General features: G+C 45.5%; 1 protein-coding gene across 8 annotated transcripts in view; it reads left to right on the forward strand.

Annotated features, from left to right (window-relative positions):
- The window catches only part of CELF6 (CUGBP Elav-like family member 6), a 166,821-nt gene that overhangs the window by 22,489 nt on the left and 122,570 nt on the right, over positions 1 to 21,762 (forward strand). For 2 of the 8 annotated variants that reach the window (XM_081887729.1, XM_081887722.1), the window contains exon 1: positions 5,656 to 5,762. The exons of the other annotated variants lie outside the window; for them this stretch is intronic. The gene's annotated coding sequence lies outside the window, so the exon portion shown is untranslated. Of the gene's footprint in view, positions 1 to 5,655; positions 5,763 to 21,762 lie in introns of those variants that run through there. 8 annotated transcript variants of the gene reach the window in all.

The raw sequence follows: 21,762 nt of genomic DNA on the forward strand, positions 1-21,762 counted from the left end.
AACCGCTGACCTTTTGATCAGCAAGCTACCCACATCACTATGGTGTTCGGGATGGAAGAGGTTAAATCAGGATGGCCTGTAGATCTCTTGGTACTTTGCAATAGGTCAGGAAAGTTTTTTGTTGTTGTGCCCAGGGTGAAGAATGTCTTGCCCACACAACCCTCCATGCTAAGTTCTGCAGTGTTGCCAAGCTATGTGCCTTGTGCAAGATTGCAGCAGGCAGGGCTGGCATCAAGGACTGGAACACCTGGGCATCTGCTGAGAGCCCCACACACCAGCACTGATCCAGTTCTGAATTTGACCTCTTGCCATGCACACCTTTTGGATCCTTTCCCTTAATTATTTATGGTGCTGATAGCATTTGCAGAATCTGTCGTGCTTATCGTACTTGGTTAGGACAGCCTCTGAAGTGAAGCCGTCCTCTGCTGATTTTTATCTAGAACAAATGGCATCAAATTGGAAACCGGGAAGAGAAACACAGCCTTAAAGCTAATGGATGGAAATTCATTTTGTAATGGGTACCCAAGCAACCTGCAGGACTTTGAAAAAAGTTCAAAGACATTGACTGCTGGGTTTGTTTCTTTTTTTGCTCTGTCCCAGTGCAGCACAAAGCAGGTGGCGCTGTGGGACGCAGGTGGCGCTGTGGGTTAAAGCCTCAGCGCCTAGGACTTGCCGATCGAAAGGTCGGCGGTTCGAATCCCTGTGGCGGGGTGCGCTCCCGCTGCTCGGTCCCAGCGCCTGCCAACCTAGCAGTTTGAAAGCACCTCTGGGTGCAAGTAGATAAATAGGGACCGCTTACCAGCGGGAAGGTAAACGGCGTTTCCGTGTGTGGCTCTGGCTCGCCAGAGCAGCGATGTCACACTGGCCATGTGACCCGGAAGTGTCTCCGGACAGCGCTGGCCCCTGGCCTCTTAAGTGAGATGGGCGCACAACCCCAGAGTCTGTCAAGACTGGCCCGTACGGGCAGGGGTACCTTTACCTTTACCTTTTAGTGCAGCACAAACTCAATTTCATGCCAACCAGTAGAGGCAGTTCCATTAGGATAAATGGGACACTGGTACACCAACCTTAACCTGCACTCAGCCAGTCCTCCTACCTGCTTGCTGTCTTACAATCAATCAGGGAGCAGCTCCACTTTCCATAGACTCTGGATCTGCCTGTCATTGCCTCTGGCTCCACCTACTGTTGGCCTCCCAATTTTCTGCCCTACCACAGCCAGTGGACACTTCCCACCACTGCTGCTGAGTGTGAGTGCCCACTTCAGCCCAGCTAATCTTCTAGGTGCTGGTAGTGGTAGTTCTGAGTCTGTGGCCCTCCCATTGTCTCTGACCATTGGTCATGCTGGCTGGGACTGATGGGAGTTGAAGGCCAACGATCTTCTGGAGGGTCACATGTTCCCCACCCCTGCTGGATGACATTTCTTGCCCCAGCCTCATGTTCAAATTGGCTCTGATCACTGGCAGTTTTTAGGTCACTTTATCTTTTGTATCGAGAAAAATTACTGTGTCACTCATGACTGCAAACTCAAAGAGCCAATGCCATGTCTCAAATGCAAGCAGCAACAGGCTCAGCCTCAGAGGATCTCAATAGCCCTTCTACTCCTCTCGGTTCGTTGCTCCCACCAGGCACCTTAGGGTGCCCCTGCCCCTGGTTGGAGCTTGCTGGAGGAAGCTTACACCCTGCCTTAAAAGAGGTTACATGGAAAGCGATTGACCTGCTGTTCTAATTGCCTGACATTCTGTTTAGTAAACCCTAATTACTGGAGCGAGGAGTTAAATGGGAGGCTGTTAAACGAGGATTGACAGCTGTGGCCGTGGATCTAATTACAGGCATTCCTGATGCAGGGAGTGAGCCTGTGCTGCTTCTGTTGCCGTGGAAACACACAGGCTGAGCCGAAGGAAACCATCAGCACCAGGCAGCCAGGCATGCGCCATGCCACACAGACTCATGTGACTCTCTGGTTTCTTGCTAATGCAAGCCTAAGCCCCAGAGTATGATGTCCAGTGAGTTACACAAACCCCGAGTAAGGGTGAATAAAATGCTACCATGGTGTAGGATGACTCAGAAGGCATTGTTTGCCCATGTCCACGCATTGCACTCAGCACACTGGATGTGTATTAATGCACAATGCTATGATGTTTTGGCCTCCTCGCGAGGAGCTGAGCCAGGTTGCTGGAGCCTTGGATTGTCACCCACTGCTGGACATTCCTCTTATAACACTTGTGTGGACAGACGAGATAATTGTTTTTTTTTCCTTCGTCTTCAAGAACATCTCAGATGACCTTTACAGCTTGGGGCAAGCCATACATTTAAAGCACATTTAAAACACACACCGCCCCTTGAGAATCCTGGAAACTGTAGATTACCCATCACAGAGATACAATTCCCAGCACCCCTAAACTACAGTTCCAAGGATTATTTGGGGGGAGTCATAGAATCATAGAAATGTGGAGTTGGAAGAGAGCCCAGGGTCATCTTGTTGAGCTCCCTGCAATGCAGGAATCTCAACATGCGCCTGTGTGCTTTAAATGTATGGTGTGCTTGCAGTCTTACATCTCTTGGGTCATGGCTGAGCTGCCTGCAACCTCTCTTGTATAAGGTAAGTCCACAGGAGGCAAGGCAAAGGGAAGTCCAACAAGCTCTGATGTTCCACCTAGATATTCTTCAGCTGAAGGACTTGCTGGTACCTCCCCGCATCGCAGTTCCAAGGGCAGGGCAGGAAAAGGTCTCCTCAAGAGCAAGGAGGGCTGGCTGGAAAGAAAGTCTTCTCCTCTCTCCAGTTCTTAACCTGACCTTTGCATTTGTCCTGTCATGCTCCCTATTCATCTGAGAACCTAGATATGCAAACTGTAAATCGTTGTTGGCAGAACTAAATAAGAGAGTTAGGGGCTGTTTGGGGCTGGAGGGGGCATTTACTCAGCAACACAAAGGGAAGATGCAGACAGAGGGAACGGCAACCAGGAAGTGATTCAGCACAATAGGAGTGAGAGTGCAGGAGTGAGAGACTCAAGCATGTTCAGCAGGCTTGAATATTATAATAATAATATAATCAGCAGCCTGCTGAACTTCCATCACCATAGCTGATGTTATTCCCAGTGGACTCTTATTGAATGAGTGTATTACAGAGGGTGAAAGCTATGCAAATATAGGAAAACAGAACCATAGAATTGTAGAGCTGGAAGGGAACCCAAGGGTCATCTAGTCCAACCCCCTATATCTCCCTAAATATCTCTTTAAAGGAGGGTGCAAAAAAGGCAGCATCTACAATAAGTAAGTACCATACAACCCGGTGTATATTGATCAACACATTTCTCTCTTTCCCCTTCTCCAGATTTTTCCACAGAGCCCTCCTTTAAACAGTTAATAGCAGCTTCTTCCATTCGTTCTTTAGGCAGGACTTAAAATTCTTAAAGCGCTTAATGCACGGGGTTTGTTAATCTTCACACCAGCCCTGTGTGGTGGATCACTCTTGTTCCCGTTTTACTGGTAGAAAACTGAGCCAGCGCCTTGCCCCAGGCCAGAGCCTGTGCCTGTGGCGGCAGCTAATTCTCTACCGCCGGACTGTGGAGAAATGTCCCCAAATGAATAATAAATTATAGAAGTGCAGCAGCCTGTTGCGTCACGCCCACAGCTAAAAGAAGAGGGCAGGTGCATGCATTAAGAATCATCAGTTTGGAGAGAGAGAGAGGTACTTTGGGGTGCAGAGCCTTGCCAGAAATCCAGTGTGGGGTAGCAGTTCTCCTATCTAGTAGGAGCACCTTCCATCTGATTCCATATATGCTCTACTCGTATATTACAAATAAAGGGGAAACACCATAACTCTGGAGGATGTGCTGTAGCTCAGTGACAGAACATCTGTTTTGCATGGAGAAGGGCTTGGGTTCAATCTCTTACATTCCCAGGTAGCCCAAGGATAGACCTCTGCTTGGAACCCCAAGAGAGCTGCTGCCAGAGGTGTACTGTCAGTTAAGTTTATTTGCTAAGAAGTGGTGGCCACACAAGTCAGTTGTGTCGCTCACTATAAGGCAGCTTTCTATGTTCCTTTATTATTCCATCTTTTAAAGGAAAGTGAACTCGCAGAAGCAGTGCCTGTGGAACTTCTCCTCATTCCAGACCACATGCAGCACCAGTGTATGGTGGGGCTTTGCTTCCTTAGAGAGAACTAGTGAGCCTCTTCTGGACATCCTTGTTATTGTGCCTTCATGATGACTTGTGTCCATGATGGTATTGGTGTGCTTGAATGTGATCCTGCTTTCATTATGCCTGTAAAAGTTATAGAGCAGACATATGGCTTCATGCCCAACTGGGGCATGCTCCATAGCTTCCTGCTGAAGTCCTGTAACTTTTTTTTTTTGGCCACAGATGTTCCAGTTTATTTTTTCTCCTGCTTTTCTTGCGCTATAGAGCAAGGGTGCCTCTCCAGATGGCAACAATGCAATAACATGGAGAAGCATCACAGAACAACTAATAAACCCACCACCAACGCAATATTGTTGCCTCTTGGAATTATGGAATTGTGGAGTAGGAATGACATGTCAATGGCATGTTGCAGAATACACTTTCAAAAAAGAGGCCTAGAGAGCTGATGTCATTGAGCCAAAATGGAACCAGTGATCAAACTCCAGAAATTACAATTTAGTATGAGAATTTAAGTATGAAATGACGAGTTAAGTATGGAAATGAGCATTCAGGCCTCAGTGACTAGATGCTTTGCAGTTGCACAAGGGGCCCAGGAGAAGGCATGTGGCAATATTTTTGGAGTAGCTTCTTGGACTGGCTTTGTAGCTTTTCCTAGACATTTCTTCCTTATGGTTTACATTTTAGGTTTCTTCAATTGATTTTGGGTGTTTGCTTCATCAACCAGATCTTTCTTTTTTATGGGGGGGTAAGATAGTGATGGAATAAATGGGAACATTTCCAAAAATAAAACCAGCATAAACCAAGTGTAAAAGAAGAACACTTTATACCGTATTTTTTGCTCTATAACACGCACCTGACCATAACACGCACGTAGTTTTTAGAGGAGGAAAATCCGTAGGCATGCCACCCGTAGGCATTCCCTCCATAACACGCACAGACATTTCCCCTTACTTTCTAGGAGGAAAAAAGTGAGTGTTATGGTGCAAAAATACGGTATTTAAAAAAAGAAATGTGCCTTCTATGGTGTAAACATAAATGTTTTCCAAAATTATCTAATGATTTTTTTAAAATGCATTTTCAATAGAAGGGTAGGAATTCTTCACCCAAGTGCAAAGAATAGTATTCCCCTTCCTTAATGAGAACTAGAAATAGTAAACAGCAGCAAGAGGATGTTATGGGTTGGAGAAGATCTGAAATTGTTGGAAGGTCTTCTGTTCCTCAGCCGCACCACAAGTTATCTTCACAACAACCCTATGAGGTAGGTTAGGCTGAGAGAAAGAAACTGGGCCAAGAACTACATTCTGAGTGAGGATTTGAAACCAGGGCTTCTCCTGGGTTTGCGGCTGATGCTATGATCCTGTAATTGCCTCCCAAGCTCAGCTGGAAAAAGATGAATTCTGCCATGTTGGCATTCTCTTTCTCTGCTGGTGGGCGTGTTTTTCCCCAAGACCTGACAAACCCGGCATGTTGGTGGTTCAGCTACATTGTTGCACATTCCCTTTAAGTGTGGGCGTATGATGTGAGCATGTGCAAAGCCGCGGTTTCGATGAGGATGGCAGAGCAGCTTGGCATCCAGGCTAAATGCTTGCCAGTCTGAGGCTGACAAAGATGCAGGAACTAAGGTAGGGATGAGAGATGACTGACTGTATGCGTGAAACTTGGATCTGTTTTGCCAAAGCTGAGGTGCAGCTCCAATAAGGAACTGTTCCAATAAGGTTTTCTGCCCTTGGCGGTTGAGGAGTGAAGTTTTTCCCTTGGAAATCTCTGGTCCTCTTCCTCCAGTGAGGCATTTTATTAACTCTCCTGATGTTTTGGTTGCACTGAAACTGACTCTGGCAAAGAGACGCAGATCTTTGATTAGCTATGGCATATGATCCCTTTCAGAAGGGCCCGTTTCAGAAGACTTTAATGAGGTGGGGGAGGTGGCAGCAGAAAAAAAGGGGGCAGTTGCACTTGTGAGCGTGCTCTTCCTTGCGCACAGGACTGTAATTTGTGCTTTTGCTTCTTGGTTTTCCCTGCTGAGTCTCACAGGGAGCTGTTCTTCAGCACTCTTGCCTGATCCATTCACTCCCTACCAGCAGCTCCAAGAATTACAATCCGCTCAAGTGGTTGCAAGGTGGGGAGGGAAGCCTCCTGCTGGTTTCAATAGAGATTTGGATGGGAGCCCAGTTCTGCATGTGTGTGTGTGCATGCACACACATGTGCGTGGGAGGGATTAGGCATAGCTGGGAAGGAGGTGGGGTGGGGGAAATAGCCAACCTCCCTCTGCCGAGGAACAGAGCTGCAGTTAGCTTGAAGAGCAGAGAGCTGAGCTGGAGGATGGAATGGTTTAAATGGAGTTCCCTGTAGGCCAGGCTGTTTTCTGATGTGATTTGCCTGACAGTCCTCCACAATGCCATTTGGCTGGGTAAAGAAGTAGCATATCTCTTGCTCTGAATGTCTCAGCCGACTGGACCTAAGCAATTTCTTGCCCTCTGATCTATGGCATGGGTGAGCCCAATGGCCACAGGACAGTGGTGGGCGGGACCAGAGACCAAAATGGGCAGATCAACAAATGGAAATGTTAGTTTTCTACACCAGGCTGTTTCCATGGACACTCATGTCTGTCTGCCTAACCGGGCAAGCAAAAGGCATCATTGGAGTTAAGGACACATTCTAACCAGGCCAAAACACTCAAGGAGAGTCCAGACAGGGTTGATGAGGGGTATAGTCTGAGGAGAGGGCCAGATAATGAAGCCTAGAGGGTTGCATATGGCCCCTAGTGTTGAGGCTCCCCACCATTGGTCTACATAGTGTGTGGCGTGGCTTTTATTTTCTGGTGCCAGCTACATTTTTTAATGAGGAGGAAGTGACAGTGCAGCTACTTGTTTTGGTTGTACAACTGAGAAGGCCAGTCAGCTGCACACCAGCTTTTACAGCCATGGTTGGGACCCTGGGATCCAACATGGGGACCCCCATGCAGATGGCATTGGACTACAAACACCCATCACCCTTGACCATTGGCCATGCTGGTTGGGGCTGATGGGAGTTGGAGGCCATCAACTCCTGGAGGGCCACAGCTTGCCATTCCTGCTCTACTGAAAGGCTGCTCTACCCTGGCAGTAGAAAGAAAAAGGAGGTTGCTTGCTTTCTCCAATATCTAATGTTTTGTAAGTTGTAGGTATCTTGAAATAAAGGTTGGGCATCAGGAAGGATGGGGCAAACTCCACTGGCTGTTTCATGCAATCTGTCTATTTTTGAGCCCCTTCTCTGATTCCCACCCTATTAAAATTCTCTGGGTTCACTAATGTTGGTCTTCCCAACTCAACTGCTGGGGTGAGCAGGTGTGTGTGTGTGTGTGTGTGTGTGTGTGTGTATGTAGAGGGACTCTTTGCAAGAGGCTCATTGGCCTTGGAGGCAAAAAGCTGACGGCTTTTACACATACTAGATGCAGCACACTGACAGATGGTAGCTTTATGGAATGAAAAAACTGTCCATAAATTACCAGCGAAACATCTCTCTGTTGTCGCCCCCCACCCCGCCCCAGGTTAAGGCTCCAAGCAGAGAGCATCTGCAGCTGTGCTTGGTTCCATGCTGGGAATTGTTCCCCTTTGCTGCTTTCCAGATTCCTCTGGTGCAGGTACCCAAAGGATAATACACAACCACCTTGTGTGTGTGTGTTATAACTCAAGGGCAGAGTGCATGCCCTGCTTGCAGAAGGAAGTCCTGGCTTCAGTCTCCACCCAAAAATATTCCTGGACAATGGAGATTCCTGGGCAATGACTGATTCCTAGGAAGTGCCACAGCTCAGTGGTAGAGCATTTGCTTTGAATGCAGAAGGTCCTGGGTTCAGTTCTTGGCATCTGGAGGTAGGACAGGTAATGTCTCCTTTCTGAAACCTTGGAGAGCCACTGCCATTGCAGACAATACTGAGCTTGATGGTATAAGGCAGCTTCTTATCTTCTGAGAGGAACTGCTGCCAGCCAAAACAGCCAGCATTTGGCCAGCTAAGCCAATGGTTTGATTCAACATGTTCTCTATCTTGCTCCAAAGGGCAGGGCTAGAACCAATGGGTAGAGAAATGGCAGGGAGGCAGGAACCAGGCTAAATAGTCTGAGAAACTTCCTAACTGTAAAAGTTACTCAATAATGGAGCAAATGGATCTTTGCTGGAGATACTTAAATAAAATCTGGGCATCCATTTCTCATGGATGCTATATTTTCCCACTGGCTGTTTGAAAGGATCTGATGCATAGCCTCCTTCAACAGATCCCATTTTATATCACAGTTCATTGGTTTTGTATGCTGGGACCAGCCATATATCCAACACAAAGAAGGCTGCCCTGTAACTTGCTGTGGGATTTCACCAAGTGTAATGAAGCACAGTTCATTCAACTATGATCCAACTGGTGGTCCGTGGCCAGTTGCTTATACCCACCCATGGAAAAACCAACCAGGAAGGTGATCCCAGCTGCTTTACTCTGGGGAGGCTTGGCCAAGCCACCTGTGTGAGGTCTGGACGAGGTCAAATATTCCCCAAACCACAAGCCATTGATCTTGCCTTGCTTGTGCGCTGTTCTGCTTTATGTGGGCTTCGACCTCCTGAGCTTAACAAAGTGAAAATAAATATTTAATTATTCTCCTAAATAAAAATCAATAGAGCTGCTGGTTGGCTAAGTAAATCAGGGGGCCCATAAATTTTCCCCATGCGCTGCTTGGAGTTCTTCCATTAATGGCTGTTCTGCTGCGCAGAAGCAATAATTAAAAGGTGGGAGGGAGAACTGGCAGGGGGCACGCAAGGAAATGCGAGGCTGAACTGGAGATTCCTGCCCCTGAAGGATCAGGGTAGCCTGGGACTGGATCCAAAAGGAATCTGTCGATGATGCTTGATCTGCTGCACCATCTGTTGAAATATGATGGAGTGAGCAAAGCGAAGAGTGAGCAGGGGAAAGTGTGACTCACACTAAGCAAAAACACCACTAAGCAAAGGTAGAAACACACCTAACTTGGTCCAACCTGGATAAGGTCCATTGCTTGGTGGCAGAGTGGATCCTTTGCATATAGGTGGACCATTCAAAAATGTTTAGGTAGAAGGTGATTGGAAAGGCTTAGATCTTGGAGAGCTACTGGCAACCAGAGGAGACATTACTAGGATAGGCAGCTAAGCACTTTGACTACTAAAGGAGCTAAAACATTGGACACAGAAAGACAGCTTCCTATGTTCTTGTGCAAACTGGACATAGCAATGTCCAGTTCAGTTTATCCACTTAAAAACAACTATCTTCAAAAAAAGAGTTAAACACATACAACTTTATGAATAACTTTTTGCATAGCCTTAAAAACCTTTCCATTGTACAAGGCTGCCCATTTGCACAGTGTTTGCAAAGCACCAACATGAGTGGCACCACACAGAACTAGTGTGGCATAATGGCTGGAGTGTTGACTAGGACCTGGGAGAGCAGGGTTCAAATCCCACACTCAGCCATGAAGCTCACTGGATGACTTTGCGCCAGTCACTCCCTCTCAGACTTAGCAACCGCCGAGGGTTGTTGTATGAATAAAATGGAGGGGGCATGTATTCTGCCTTGAGCTTCATGGAAGAAAGGTAGGGTAGCAATGTAAAAATCATTCTATGGAAATTCTCCTAAGAGCCATCTTGGATTTAGTTTTCTAGTGTGAGGTACAAATTCACTCTTCCATCAGCAGACATTCCCTCTGCTTTGCATCCAAATCCATAATAAAGTACAAACTTTCCTTGGATAAATGTTTGCATGCCTGGGTATGCGTTGTTTTTAAAGAAACCTGCTAAGAAAACCAAGTATTCTGGAAGTATTCTGTATCTGCTTGTATGCACACACTTTATCAGCCTTTTTGCTCTGTCGCAAGCCTAGCACGAAACCTCCAACATCTGGGCCCCACTTACTTTTCCTTTAACTGCTTATCAGGCTTTTGTTGTAAACCAACCAAACCAGCCACTTTTCCAGTAGCCTAGCCTCCTGCATATATCTCATGCACCCACCGCAGTTGCAGCCAATGCATCTTTAATGCTTTGTGAATGTGGGCCGTAATTGAATGCAGAGACCTACTTCAGCTCTCAGCGTTTGAGCTGGAGTGCTGCAAGGTAAATAGAGTCATAATGAAACTCGTGACTCTAAACATGTAAAAATATAAACTTTACTGTTTGATATCCTTAATGTGATATAGGAAATGCAACTTTTGAAAACCAGTGTTACAAGATCACAATGAGAGAGAAATGATCTGTTGTTTTTGTTGGGTTGGTTTTTTTAAAATGACTCCTAACATGCTTTCACAGTCTTTTTTGTAAAATCACCATCCTTTGTACACACAGTTTTTACAGAGAAATCCAATAATGTTGCTGCCAGCCCATTGCTTTCTGTATTGTCCTCCTCCTGTTGTTGTTTTTAGATTTGATTTGTGATGATTTCAATTTTTTTAAAAAAACTTAAAATGCAATTTTTAAGTACCAATTGCCAGGTGTGGATTGACAAAGTGCTGTTAGTTTATTTTAAAAGGGATTCTGGCCTTGTAATTAATTGCTTCCTGTTCACTTGGGTGACCACAACTTCCCTGTAAGTGATCTGCTTCTGTCCTTCTGCAAAAAGAAAGTAGAACTTTAACTACAGGCTTCCATTATGCAGCAGATTTTGATGTTGTATGGCAGGGATAGGCAAACTCAGCCCTCCTGATGTTTTGAGACTACAATTCCCATCATCCCTGACCACTAGCCCTGTTAGCTAGGGATGATGGGAATTGTAGTCCCAAAACATCTGGAGGGCCGAGCTTGCCTGTGCCTGTTGTATGGTCACATAAATCCATTATGTCCACACAGGTAAAAGCAGCTGACATATTCAAATCACCAACAGAGGAATGTCACAGCTATGCAAACAACCGGGAAGCAACTAATTACAAGTGTACAAGGGGCTTTAAAATAAAAGGATAAGGAGGGACGTACTAATTAAAGGGACAGTGTCAAGGAGAAGCAGTAGCTTTCATGTAAAGGACCCGCTTACAACTAATTACAGGAACCTAATACAGTAATTAAAGGCTTTTCTTGGGAAGGGACTATCTTCTGAGAAAACCTACAGCAAGTTATTGCACATGGAGATGGGCACTGCTAGATTTTTATGGGGAATAGAAGAGTACAGTAAGTGCCATGTTTTTACTTTGTCTTCCAGCTGAGTGTGTTAAACCAATGCCTCAGCAGCACTAAAGGGCCCTCATGTGAAAGCAACCCAAATGTCAGCATCCAAAGAGTTAAGACAGATAACCTAAGAATCTTCAGAATTCTCGTCAGAGAGATTTGGGACTTATTTCCATTAATGTCTCAGAGGATTTGAAAGAGTCACCTATCTTGTCAGGGTTTTTAAAAAAACCTTTCTTCTGTTTTAGGTGTTTTCGTCCAGCAATATTGTATCCAGCGCTTGTTTTTGTTTTGTTTTTTGAAAAAAGGTGCTGGAAGTCACCATGAACTTGTTACATTAAGTGCTACACTTTAAACATTTTGGGAGGAAAGGTGCCGTACTGCATACCCTTGAGTACTTCCAGAAAAAAGCACTGATTGTATAACATATTATGTTATATCTTACATAAAAGGAATTACCGGTATGTATCTTCCATGACTACAGGTATGGGTGTATCTCTGCAGAGAGGGTGAGTTTGGGGAATTGAGATGCATTCCATGTGTTGGGTTGGGTTGCAAAGGGAATATACAAGGTGGAGGCTTAGTTAGGACTTAAATCCTGCTGAAACTGTGTAAGTTTCCGTTGCTGTTGCAACAGAGACTGACATGGACTAAAATCAGTACACAAATGCATGCAAACTAAAAAAAACACACCAAAAACCCAGACACAACATTATCACCACAACATCCCATCAAATAAAATTCTAAAGACCTTCAGTTTTGAACTTCAGGGCAAAAACTAGATTTTGAGTCTTGGAGGTTGAGAGCAGCTTCTTGAGTTTTGAACTACCACACACAGAGATCCAGATTTATTTTTATTCATTTGCAAATGTCTGAATGGCTCTGCCAAGGGATATTTGAGGTTAGCTGCATCTGTGTGAACTTAGCTCTTTTGAATGCCTCAGATTTTGAAACTGTATGTAACCTTAACTTTTGGCCCAGTATTTATTATTAGAATTTAGAGTTTAGTTTTATGTGTTCCTTGATTTTTTAAAATTGCATGGCAACCTTCAGTGGGCGTGTTTGATCAGCTGGTGTGTGCATGCACCTGAGCAACAAATATTAAGTATGTGAATTCGAGGGGGGGCAGACACAACAGGGAAAGAGAGAATAGAAGCTTCTGGAATGAAATATGTATAAATATGTAATATGAATTTAGGAAATGAACTCTGAGTATAGTACAATTCCTGGCCCTTTATTCCTTAACCCAGGGGTGAGGTACTTCCAGCACATCATTTTAATTAAGCCTCCCAGGCCTCCCTGCTTGGTCCATGATGCAATTTTGGCCAAGGTGTGCCCATCTACCCTACACCTCGCATCATATATGACACCAGGTGTAGGGCAGGTAAAGACAAAGGGAGCTTTGCTAAGTCCTGCCCAAAGCCCTGAGCACATTGTCACACCAGTTCTGGCACTCAGTTGAACAGCAGGGCTTGCCCTGTGCTTTACTCTTGCAGAAGGTCCTGTCTTAGCTGGGTCATTTTCTCTCTTTTTTCTCCCTTCCCCGTTGGCATCATCAGACTTGGTAGGTAAGGCTAAAGGTAAAGGGACCCCTGACCAGTGGCGTAGCGTGGGTTGTCAGCACCCGGGGCAAGGCAAGTAATTTGCGCCCCCTAACCTGCAGATTTGCGCCCCCTTACCCTAACCCCCAGATGTTGCACCCAGTGTGGCTGGGCCCCCCTGCACCCCCCACGCTACGCCACTGCCCCTGACCATTAGGTCCAGTCATGGCCGACTCTGGGGCTGTGGCGCTCATCTCGCTTTATTGGCCGAGGGAGCCGGTGTACAGCTTCCGGGTCATGCGGCCAGCATGACTAAGCCACTTCTGGCGAACCAGAGCAGTGCACGGAAATGCCATTTACCTTCCCACCGGAGCGGTACCTATTTACCTACTTGCACTTTGATGTGCTTTCGAACTGCTAGGTTGGCAGGAGCAGGGAAAAAGCAATGGGAGCTCACCCCATCGCGGGGATTCAAGCTGCCGACCTTCTGATCGGCAAGTCCTAGGCTCTGTGGTTTAACCCAGAGCACCACCGCGTAGGTAAGGCTAGAAGTACCCTAATTTCCAGAACTAGAGGGGGCTGGTTTGCAGAAGTGGAGATGCCATCCTCCAGGCTGTTGAAAAGGAATGCCCTTCCTCTTAAAACTTAATGAGTGCCTGTTCTCTTGGTACTGATTCTCTGCTAGAGCTCCAGGAAGGAGAAATTGGGGGCTTTGCAGTGCAGCTGGCCAGGCCTGGAGAGTGGGCTTTTAAGTTTTTGCTTTGAAAAGAATTGAATCTGCTTTCTCTCCCCATTGTTTTTCTTCCTCTTTCTCTTCTTGAAGTTTGTCCGTTTGCAACAAATGCATTTTACTGAGCCAATAGCTCTCTGTGATCCTTTCGATTGAAGTTGAGCCCTGGCTGAAGGGGAAAGGAGGAATATTTGTGTTAGTGCCCCTCTCGCTTGAGCTGCGCTTTTTCTCTGCCACCCCTGGCCTCTCCTCTCTGCCTTCTTTCTCCTTCATGTTTTTCTCTGAGAAATTCGAGAATACTCCACCTCTGCTGGAAAACCTGGCCCCCAAATCAGATGGCAATGTGGCAGATCTGAGCTGAAGGGAAATGGGACTTTCTTCCCATGGAAAGCCAAACAGGGGCACTGGCTCTTTGATATTCATGACATGCTGTGATCGGATTTGTAATAGCCCTGAGCAGCAGAACCTTAAATGCCCCTTTCCGCATTGCTCTATCTGTGACAACCACCATTTCCCCCTCTACATGATGGTTATTGGCAACTTCCAAGTTGTTTGAAGTTTGTCACCTTTGATATTTTTCAGAGTGGGGACTTACTGTATCCCTCATCCTTCAACACAAGCCCCATTTTTTACTTTGGCTCCCTATTTCTCTTGTCTCTGATGTGTTCAGATGTAAAGGAGGGCAGTAGAGGAACTCCTGTCTTTCTTAGTAAAAAGGTAAAGGGCAAAGGGACCCCTGACCATTAGGTCCAGTCGTGGCCGACTCTGGGGTTGCGGCACTCATATTGCTTTATTGGCTGAGGGAGCCGGCGTACAGCTTCTGGATCATGTGGCGAGCATGACTAAGCCGCTTCTGGCGAACCAAAGCAGCGCACGGAAATGCCGTTTACCTTCCTGCCGGAGTGGTACCTATTTATCTATTTGCACTTTGATGTGCTTTCGAACTGCTAGGTTGGCAGGAGTTGGGACCGAGCAACGGGAGCTCACACCGTTGCGGGGATTCGAACTGCCGACCTTCTGATCGGCAAGTCCTAGGCTCTGTAGTTTAACCCACAGCGCCACCCATGTCCCTCCTGCCTTTCTTAGTACTACCCAAAGAGAAGATTTTGGAATAGGAAACTTTGGGTAACTTGCTGCAGGGGCCACAATGGCCTCTTCTGCAAAAAGTGCTAAGGTAACCTCCCCTGAAGTTGGTGCCTTCCAGATTTTTTGAATTAAGCCCCCATCAGTTCCTGTCAGGGATGATGGGAGTTGTAGTCCAGAATATCTGGAGGGCACCAGGTAGATGAGGGCAGCTATTAAAAGTACAGGAGCTCCACCCTCTTTTATATCAGATCTCTCACTGTCTTTCTGTTCCTGGTTTTAAAAAATAAAGGGGGGAAATGAACAGGTAAAAATAGTAGTGATTAATGATGTCACTTTTACCACTGATCTTTGCTTTGGAAGGAAAGTATTTTGCTTTCACCAAGGTCCCAGTGTGAATGGGGGGTTCATATCTGCTGCTCTGTTCTTTTTAAAACAAAAGAACCCTAACCCAGGCATAGGCAAACTCCAGCCCTCCAGATGTTTGGCACTACAATTCCCGTCATCCCTGACCACTGGTCCTGTTAGCTAGGAATGATGGGAATTGTAGTCCCAAACATCTGGAGTTGGCCTATGCCTGCCTTAACCATCCACACTATTGAATTGTATGAAATGGTATCCTGTCTAGTTTGGCCCAGAGTAATTGAGACATTTGAATAGCATTGACAGCTTACATGTCTCCTAGAGCTCTGATTTCAGAGTTGTTTTGTGCAACCCAAAGTGGTGAATAGGATCCACGCATAATTCACCACTGGAGGAAGAGGCTATGTAACTGTCTTGGGTCTGTGCCCACTGCTTCTCAGCTCTGTGCTGGTGGGGAAGATATGGATTGAGCTGGTTGCTGTCCTCATCCATTGTGATCTTGGCCACTGAGAGGAGGTGACTGCCCAAACAAGGTGGAGAAAAGCAGAACTGGAATTCTGAAGCTTGATTTGGTAAAGTCAGCATCCCTGACTGGATCAAAGATGCTAGTTCAGAGTCCCGTACCTAGAGTTCAGGACCATGGACAGCAATCTAGAAGCTAAGACAGAAGGAACTGGCTTGAACTGACTGGAAGAGATGTTGGTGGTCATTTGGTCCAGGAAGAGTAAGAGAGGATCCCTGACAGATGGCCAACCAGTGAAGGGAGGTTGTGTGCTGCTTCTCAGTACCAACTATTCCAACTCTACTGTTAGAAGTTTTTCCTATAGTTTAACCAAAATCTACTTAACTGCAATTTCCACCTGTTGGTTCTAATCCTGCTCTCTGGAGCAACAGGTAACAAGTCCGCTTCATGCTCTACACAACAGCCCTCCAGACAGATGTAGACAGCTTTTTTTTGTCTCCCTTTAATCTTTTCCACTCTGGGCAAAACACACCCAGTTCTTTCCACCACTCCTCATAGGACTTGCATTTCCAGACCCCTCAGTATCCTGGCCACACACACACACACACACAGAGAGAGAGAGAGAGAGAGAGAGAGAGAGAATGGCCTCCAGTTTGTCAGTGTCCTTAAAATGTGTTTCCTAAGTGGTCTTCTAGTCTGGCATGGTTGTTATCTAGTGTGCCTTCAAGTTGCTATCTTCAAGTTGCTATCTTGTGTGCCTTCAAGCCAGACTCAGACTTCTAGAGGTTTTCTAGACTGCAGGGCTGTTGCTTTTGTTTTTGAAGAGCGGTAATTCAGGCCTGACTCCACTTTAAACCCTTTTGCTCTCAATTCTTCATACACAAACAATTGGAAGTGAACACATGCCAAAGTGTTTTAAAAGCAACCCCTTTGTGTAAACACAGCCGAAGCTCAGCTGTGCTGAACACCTCCTTAAATTGGACCTGTATTCCAGTCACACGTGGGTTTTGATTCATTTCTGTTTACCTGGTGATAAGGAGCCAGCTGCCCAGTTGCACTTTATTCTAGCATCTTTTTTGCATGCTTTGTAGAGAAAGGAAGAAGAACAGTGGTAGGGAAGGACAAAGCCAAGGCTAGGTGTGGCGATGATTGGGGAAGGCAGGAGTAACATTCCTGATCCTCATTGGTAGGGAAATCCTTTATCCTGCATTTGCTGTGCAAATCCTAGGTCATGGCATAACTCCTGAGGAATAAACTTGTGGTTCTCTAGATGCTGTTAGGTTCCAACTGTCATCAGCTCCAACCAGCATGACAAGTGGCCAAGGGTGATGCAGGCTGTAGATCAGCTATATCTGGAGAGCTGCAGGTTCCCCACCCTTGAAGTATCTGACCCGTGCTGTTCCATGCATAGTTTTGCACTTCCACTTTCATTGCATTGCTCACTGCCAACCCGGAATGCCTCGTACCCTTAAGGGGGACACTAGAGTAGATGAAACTGTAGTGATCTCTTTGTGCCTATAGCCGAGTAGTTCCATGGAGGTGATAGAAGAACAATAGACAGGCAGATAGACAACTAGCTCCATTTGGGGTGGTGTTAATGAGAAATCATATCAGGACACAGCACTGAGCAAGTGGTGTTTGTACTTTTTTGCTATGCTATTTCCCCAGTTTAAGTGCTTCTCTCACCTGAAATTGCTATTTTTTTTCGTGGTGGTACAGTGATAGTAAAGATATCTAAAATTGCATCTATCTCATTCCTTAATAGGGTCAAGAGTTGCAATCCACATGGATGCAAGGTTGCTCCAAAGTCCATCCATGCAGTTGAGATATTTCATAATATTCTAAATAGATTTCTTATGAATTTAAGCACCAAGGCACTTGGGACAATTTTGCAGTCATGTTGCTAGACCTTGATGTATATAGTTATATGCTTACTTGTATTTGTCTTTCATTGTCGTTTCAGTTGTCTTTCATCCTTGCTTATTATCTATTATTATCATCAATGGGTTTTGTTTTTCTAATTATGTTGTGGCAACACTGTTTTGCCATTACACTTATTAGCTTCTAGTACATTTGCAGGGGAGGGTGTGTGTGTTGAATTTTCTTGTATGCACTTCCAGTTTCCTTTTGAGGTTCATCCTTCTCTTTTTCTCTTGCTTTGGGGATCATATATCTAAGCAACTTTGTGAACTATAGGAAGAGGCAAAAATTGTGGTTCAGTAGCCGTGAGAGAGGGAGCCAGAGTAGAGTATCAGTACTTTCTGCTCTTCAGTCCTGAAAGACCCTTTCCACCGAATTTGTGTCTGTTTTTTAAAAACATTCATTTCCCTCCTTCATTGAACTCTCCTCTGTAGTCACGAAGGATAAAAACTTGTCGAGCTGGTGAAATGGAAGCTTTGTTTCTCAGGTCCACAAATACTATTTACAAATTCCTTTTTCTATCCTCCAGGAATCTGGTTTCAAGCAGAGAGGTGTCCTCCTCTTCCTCCCCCATCATTCGTTATTGCAGTATAACCGAGGCAGCACAGATTTCGAAGCAAGTCGGTGTTCACAGAATTAAGTGGAAGTGTGCAGCATCATGGCCGATGCCTCCAAGGCTACCATCCTAAATGCATACTTCAAGGGAGCATGAACAGGACTAGGCTGCATAGGTGGTTTGCCTCTCCCTGTATGTGGCCTTTCCCTGATGCTCTGAGCTGTGCACACTCACCCACAGCCCCAGCAATGCAAGGATGCATTGCAATCTGCCCGCCTGCCAACCCTTCCCCCTTCAGCCCTGCCTTTGCTGCATAGGAGCCCTCTTTTTAGGATTCCAACCACGTGCCCAGCTGCCATGTAAACCCTGGGGTTCTGATAATCTGGTGCATTTTTACATCCCATTTGTGTCAGTTTATGTAAATTTGACATTTGTATCAAAGAGCCTCCCTAAGCCTCTCGGATCTGCTGAGCCAAATGAGAGCAGCTCAGTGTGTCAAACACCGGAGTGTCTGGGGGCAGCAAAGCTGCTCTGCAGCATATTGCCCTGACTCCCTCTTCCTTCTCTGCTCCTTCTCTGTCCGGCTCCTCATTGCTGGGGTTTAGGAAAGCACATCAGTCCAGAGTCTAAGGCCCTGACACGTAATGGTGTGGATTGTTTAATTTATAGCCACAGAATCATAGCAACACTTTCTGCTGGAGCAGAGCCAGAATTCCCTGCTCTGAAACCAGAATTCTGGTGGTCACGAGGCACAGAACTGGCTGTGAAGGCACAGTGCATCATAACTCCCAGGAAATATAGTCTCACGAGGCTCCCCATTAATATTCTGACACATGTGCAGAGTTACCTATAATGTTCACAGGTGTTCATAAATCCATAGCTACAGAGAAACCTGCAGGGATTGCCACATGTGGGTGTGCATACACAGAGGAGAGTACAGGCAGGTGCGCATGCTGTGAGCTCAACAATTTCAAGTTCTCTCTCAAAGTAAAGAGATTCACTCTTCAGCAATAAATAAATAAATCTCTGTTTACATTTACGCAGTGAAGTAGTGTTTATACATTGTGTTCTTCCTTTTGCAGAGCAGAGCTAAACATTACGTTACCAAATAAAAGCTACTTTGGAGAGGGGACAATGGAGGAGGTGCTTAACCTTATTCCACTGCTGCTTTCCCATTGCAACTCCCTCTTCAAGTCACCCACTTCTTTAAATATTCCAGGTGTACTTGCAAGTTAAGCACGTATCTGCAACCCCTGGGCAGAAAACCAGCAGTGGCAGGTGGTAGTGGATACTTGTAGCAGGAACATGTCAGCCAAGAAAAGGGTGAAGCACGCACTCTGCACCACTGCTCCCCCCCTCCATATTACCTCCTCCTGACCTCCTCCACACAAATGTTGCCATGGGCCTATGCAGCTGCATGTAACTGTTCCTCCCTGATGTTTGGCTCATTGCTACGTGTTGAATGATTTTCAACCTGATTATGTGAGGCAGGGGAAAGGTTTCGAGGAGGGAATGTCCTAGACAGTGAAATGAGCGGGGAGAGTGCTGTTGCACTCAGGTTCTGTTTGTGGGCATCGCATCTGATTGAGTGCTATGAGGATTGGATTCTGAACTAGATGGGCCTTTGGTCTGATTCAGCTCCAGGACTCTTCTTATGTTCTCAATCAAAATGAAGGCATTTGTGATGGGTTCCAAGGGCTCTTATCAGGGTTTTTGTTGTTGTTGTTGTTTTGGTGTGTGGCTGTGATGTAAAAATTGGGGTTTGGCCTTTGCTGCCCAACTCTCCATAGGACTCTGAGTCCCCTAAGTCCATGACCGGTCAGAGAAAAATGAATGGAGGCAGGATACAGTGGAAAGCAAGGCAGATATTTATTTTTCTGTTGCAACAGAGTTCCCTCGCCTCCTTCCCAGGAGGGAGAGACCCTGAACAAAAGTGTGCAGGAACCTTTAAAGACTTTTGACATTGCCCAACCCCCTGAGCCAAAGACCATCCCAAAATCATCATACATACATCACAGGAGGCACTTTACAGCAGAAATGGTTGCTGGTTGCATTACCTGGGCAGTCTGGCCATTCTTTTGTGATGGTTAATACTTTAGTTGCTGAATCCAGGTCACAGGCTCACCCTATTCATGCACAAATACACCCTTAAGACAGGATTTGTAAGCAAAAAGACAATGGGAAGGCTTTCTCCATTTGCCTCCCTTACTGCAGAGAAATATTTGAGGTCATTGGGAGAGTTGAAATGGCTTCAGGATTGCTCTCCTGTAATATTTCAGACACATGGTTTATATATTTAGATATGTGTGCATTAATGAATATTTATTCTGTATTTGAGACCATAGAATTCTTATAACAGCTGCTGCCCAGAAATCATTCTCAAAGCAAAGTTCTCAAAAAGGAGAACCAGATACCATATTCCCACATGGCAACGTTAAGTCAAGTCAATCTTTATTGTACAGTAAATATATTAACCACAGTGTATCACAACAAACAATTCCATAAGAATACAGAATAAGTCATTGATATCACATACTGTATATTACCATTGTGTGCATTACATGTGGCTCTTCTGTACAGTCTTATTAACTCATTCTTCAGGATGTACAAGTGAACAGTGACTGCACCCATTATAACTGATGTGAAAGGGATGATTTTCCGTAAGAAACAGCACGAGAAACAGCTTGCTGTGTGGCCACTAGGAACATGGATTTGCTCTCGTAAGCAGGTGTCAGGAGCTGCTGGGATCTCTATGTAGCTGCCTTATGTGGTCAGCGACTGAACTCCAGATGGCAACCTCACAGTGAATTTCTCTCAGGCCCTGGACTGATCCCACCCACACAGGGAAGGAGTATAGGGCTTCCTGTTCTAGTTGAACCTTGCTTGAGCTACAAGGTCTTCCTGAGCTCTGTCATGTTTCTGTATCTTTGGCAGTTCTTTGATTCTTATTTGTGGCTTCTTGCTTTTGGAATGCGTAGCACAGAGTCTCTGAGACCAACATTCAACTACCCCTTGAATGACTCAGTTCCCAGCTGGTAGTGAGGTCATAGCCTGTTCATCGTGAGTGACAGGTAAGTATTGCATAGATCCTGGTGAATTTTTCCAAGTCTGCTTGACTTGAAGGGATGTCAGATTTTATAATCTAATGAGAGTGAGGCCAAGACTCCAAGCACCAAGAAGTAGTATTGGTGTTTCTATGTTTACTCAATAGATTTTCATTATACTTGACAGTGATGGGGGACATGTGAAATAAATGTGACTCAACATGGTCCTTCTGAATACAATCCAGATGTAGGGAAATCAGGCTAAAGAAGGGCTTTGGGGGATTTTAAGGATAATGATTCTATATAAGACAGAGTGGGGAACACATAGCCCACCAAAAGTTTCTAGACTGCTACTCTCATCATGCTTGACCAGTGGCCATGCTCACTGGGGCCGAGTGGTGGGAGTTAACAACACCTGGAGGACCACAGATCTCCAACCCTGCTTTAAGATGAAGAACCCCGCCTTGGGGGAACATGATCTGGAACAATATTTCATTTCACAACAATACGCAAAATGGTTACACCAATATACAGAAAAAAACCAATACAAAAACAACAACTGCATGTTGAATCAAATCCCTTTTTTGCGTTAAAGTATTATCAGCTACATGAGGTCTGCAGGCAGGGGAACAAGAGGAACAATTGACCAAATTGTAACAGATTATAAATATGTCACAGAAGTATATACTAGCTTGGGGGCAGGAACATTTATTTTGGGGTATGAGCCCTAGGGGAGCAAACAAATAGCAAATCATAGGTTGTCCATAAATTCTCCCCTCTTA

The sequence above is a fragment of the Podarcis melisellensis genome (assembly GCF_964234715.1).
Source record: "Podarcis melisellensis genome assembly, chromosome: 14".
Classification (NCBI taxonomy): Eukaryota; Metazoa; Chordata; class Lepidosauria; order Squamata; family Lacertidae; genus Podarcis; species Podarcis melisellensis.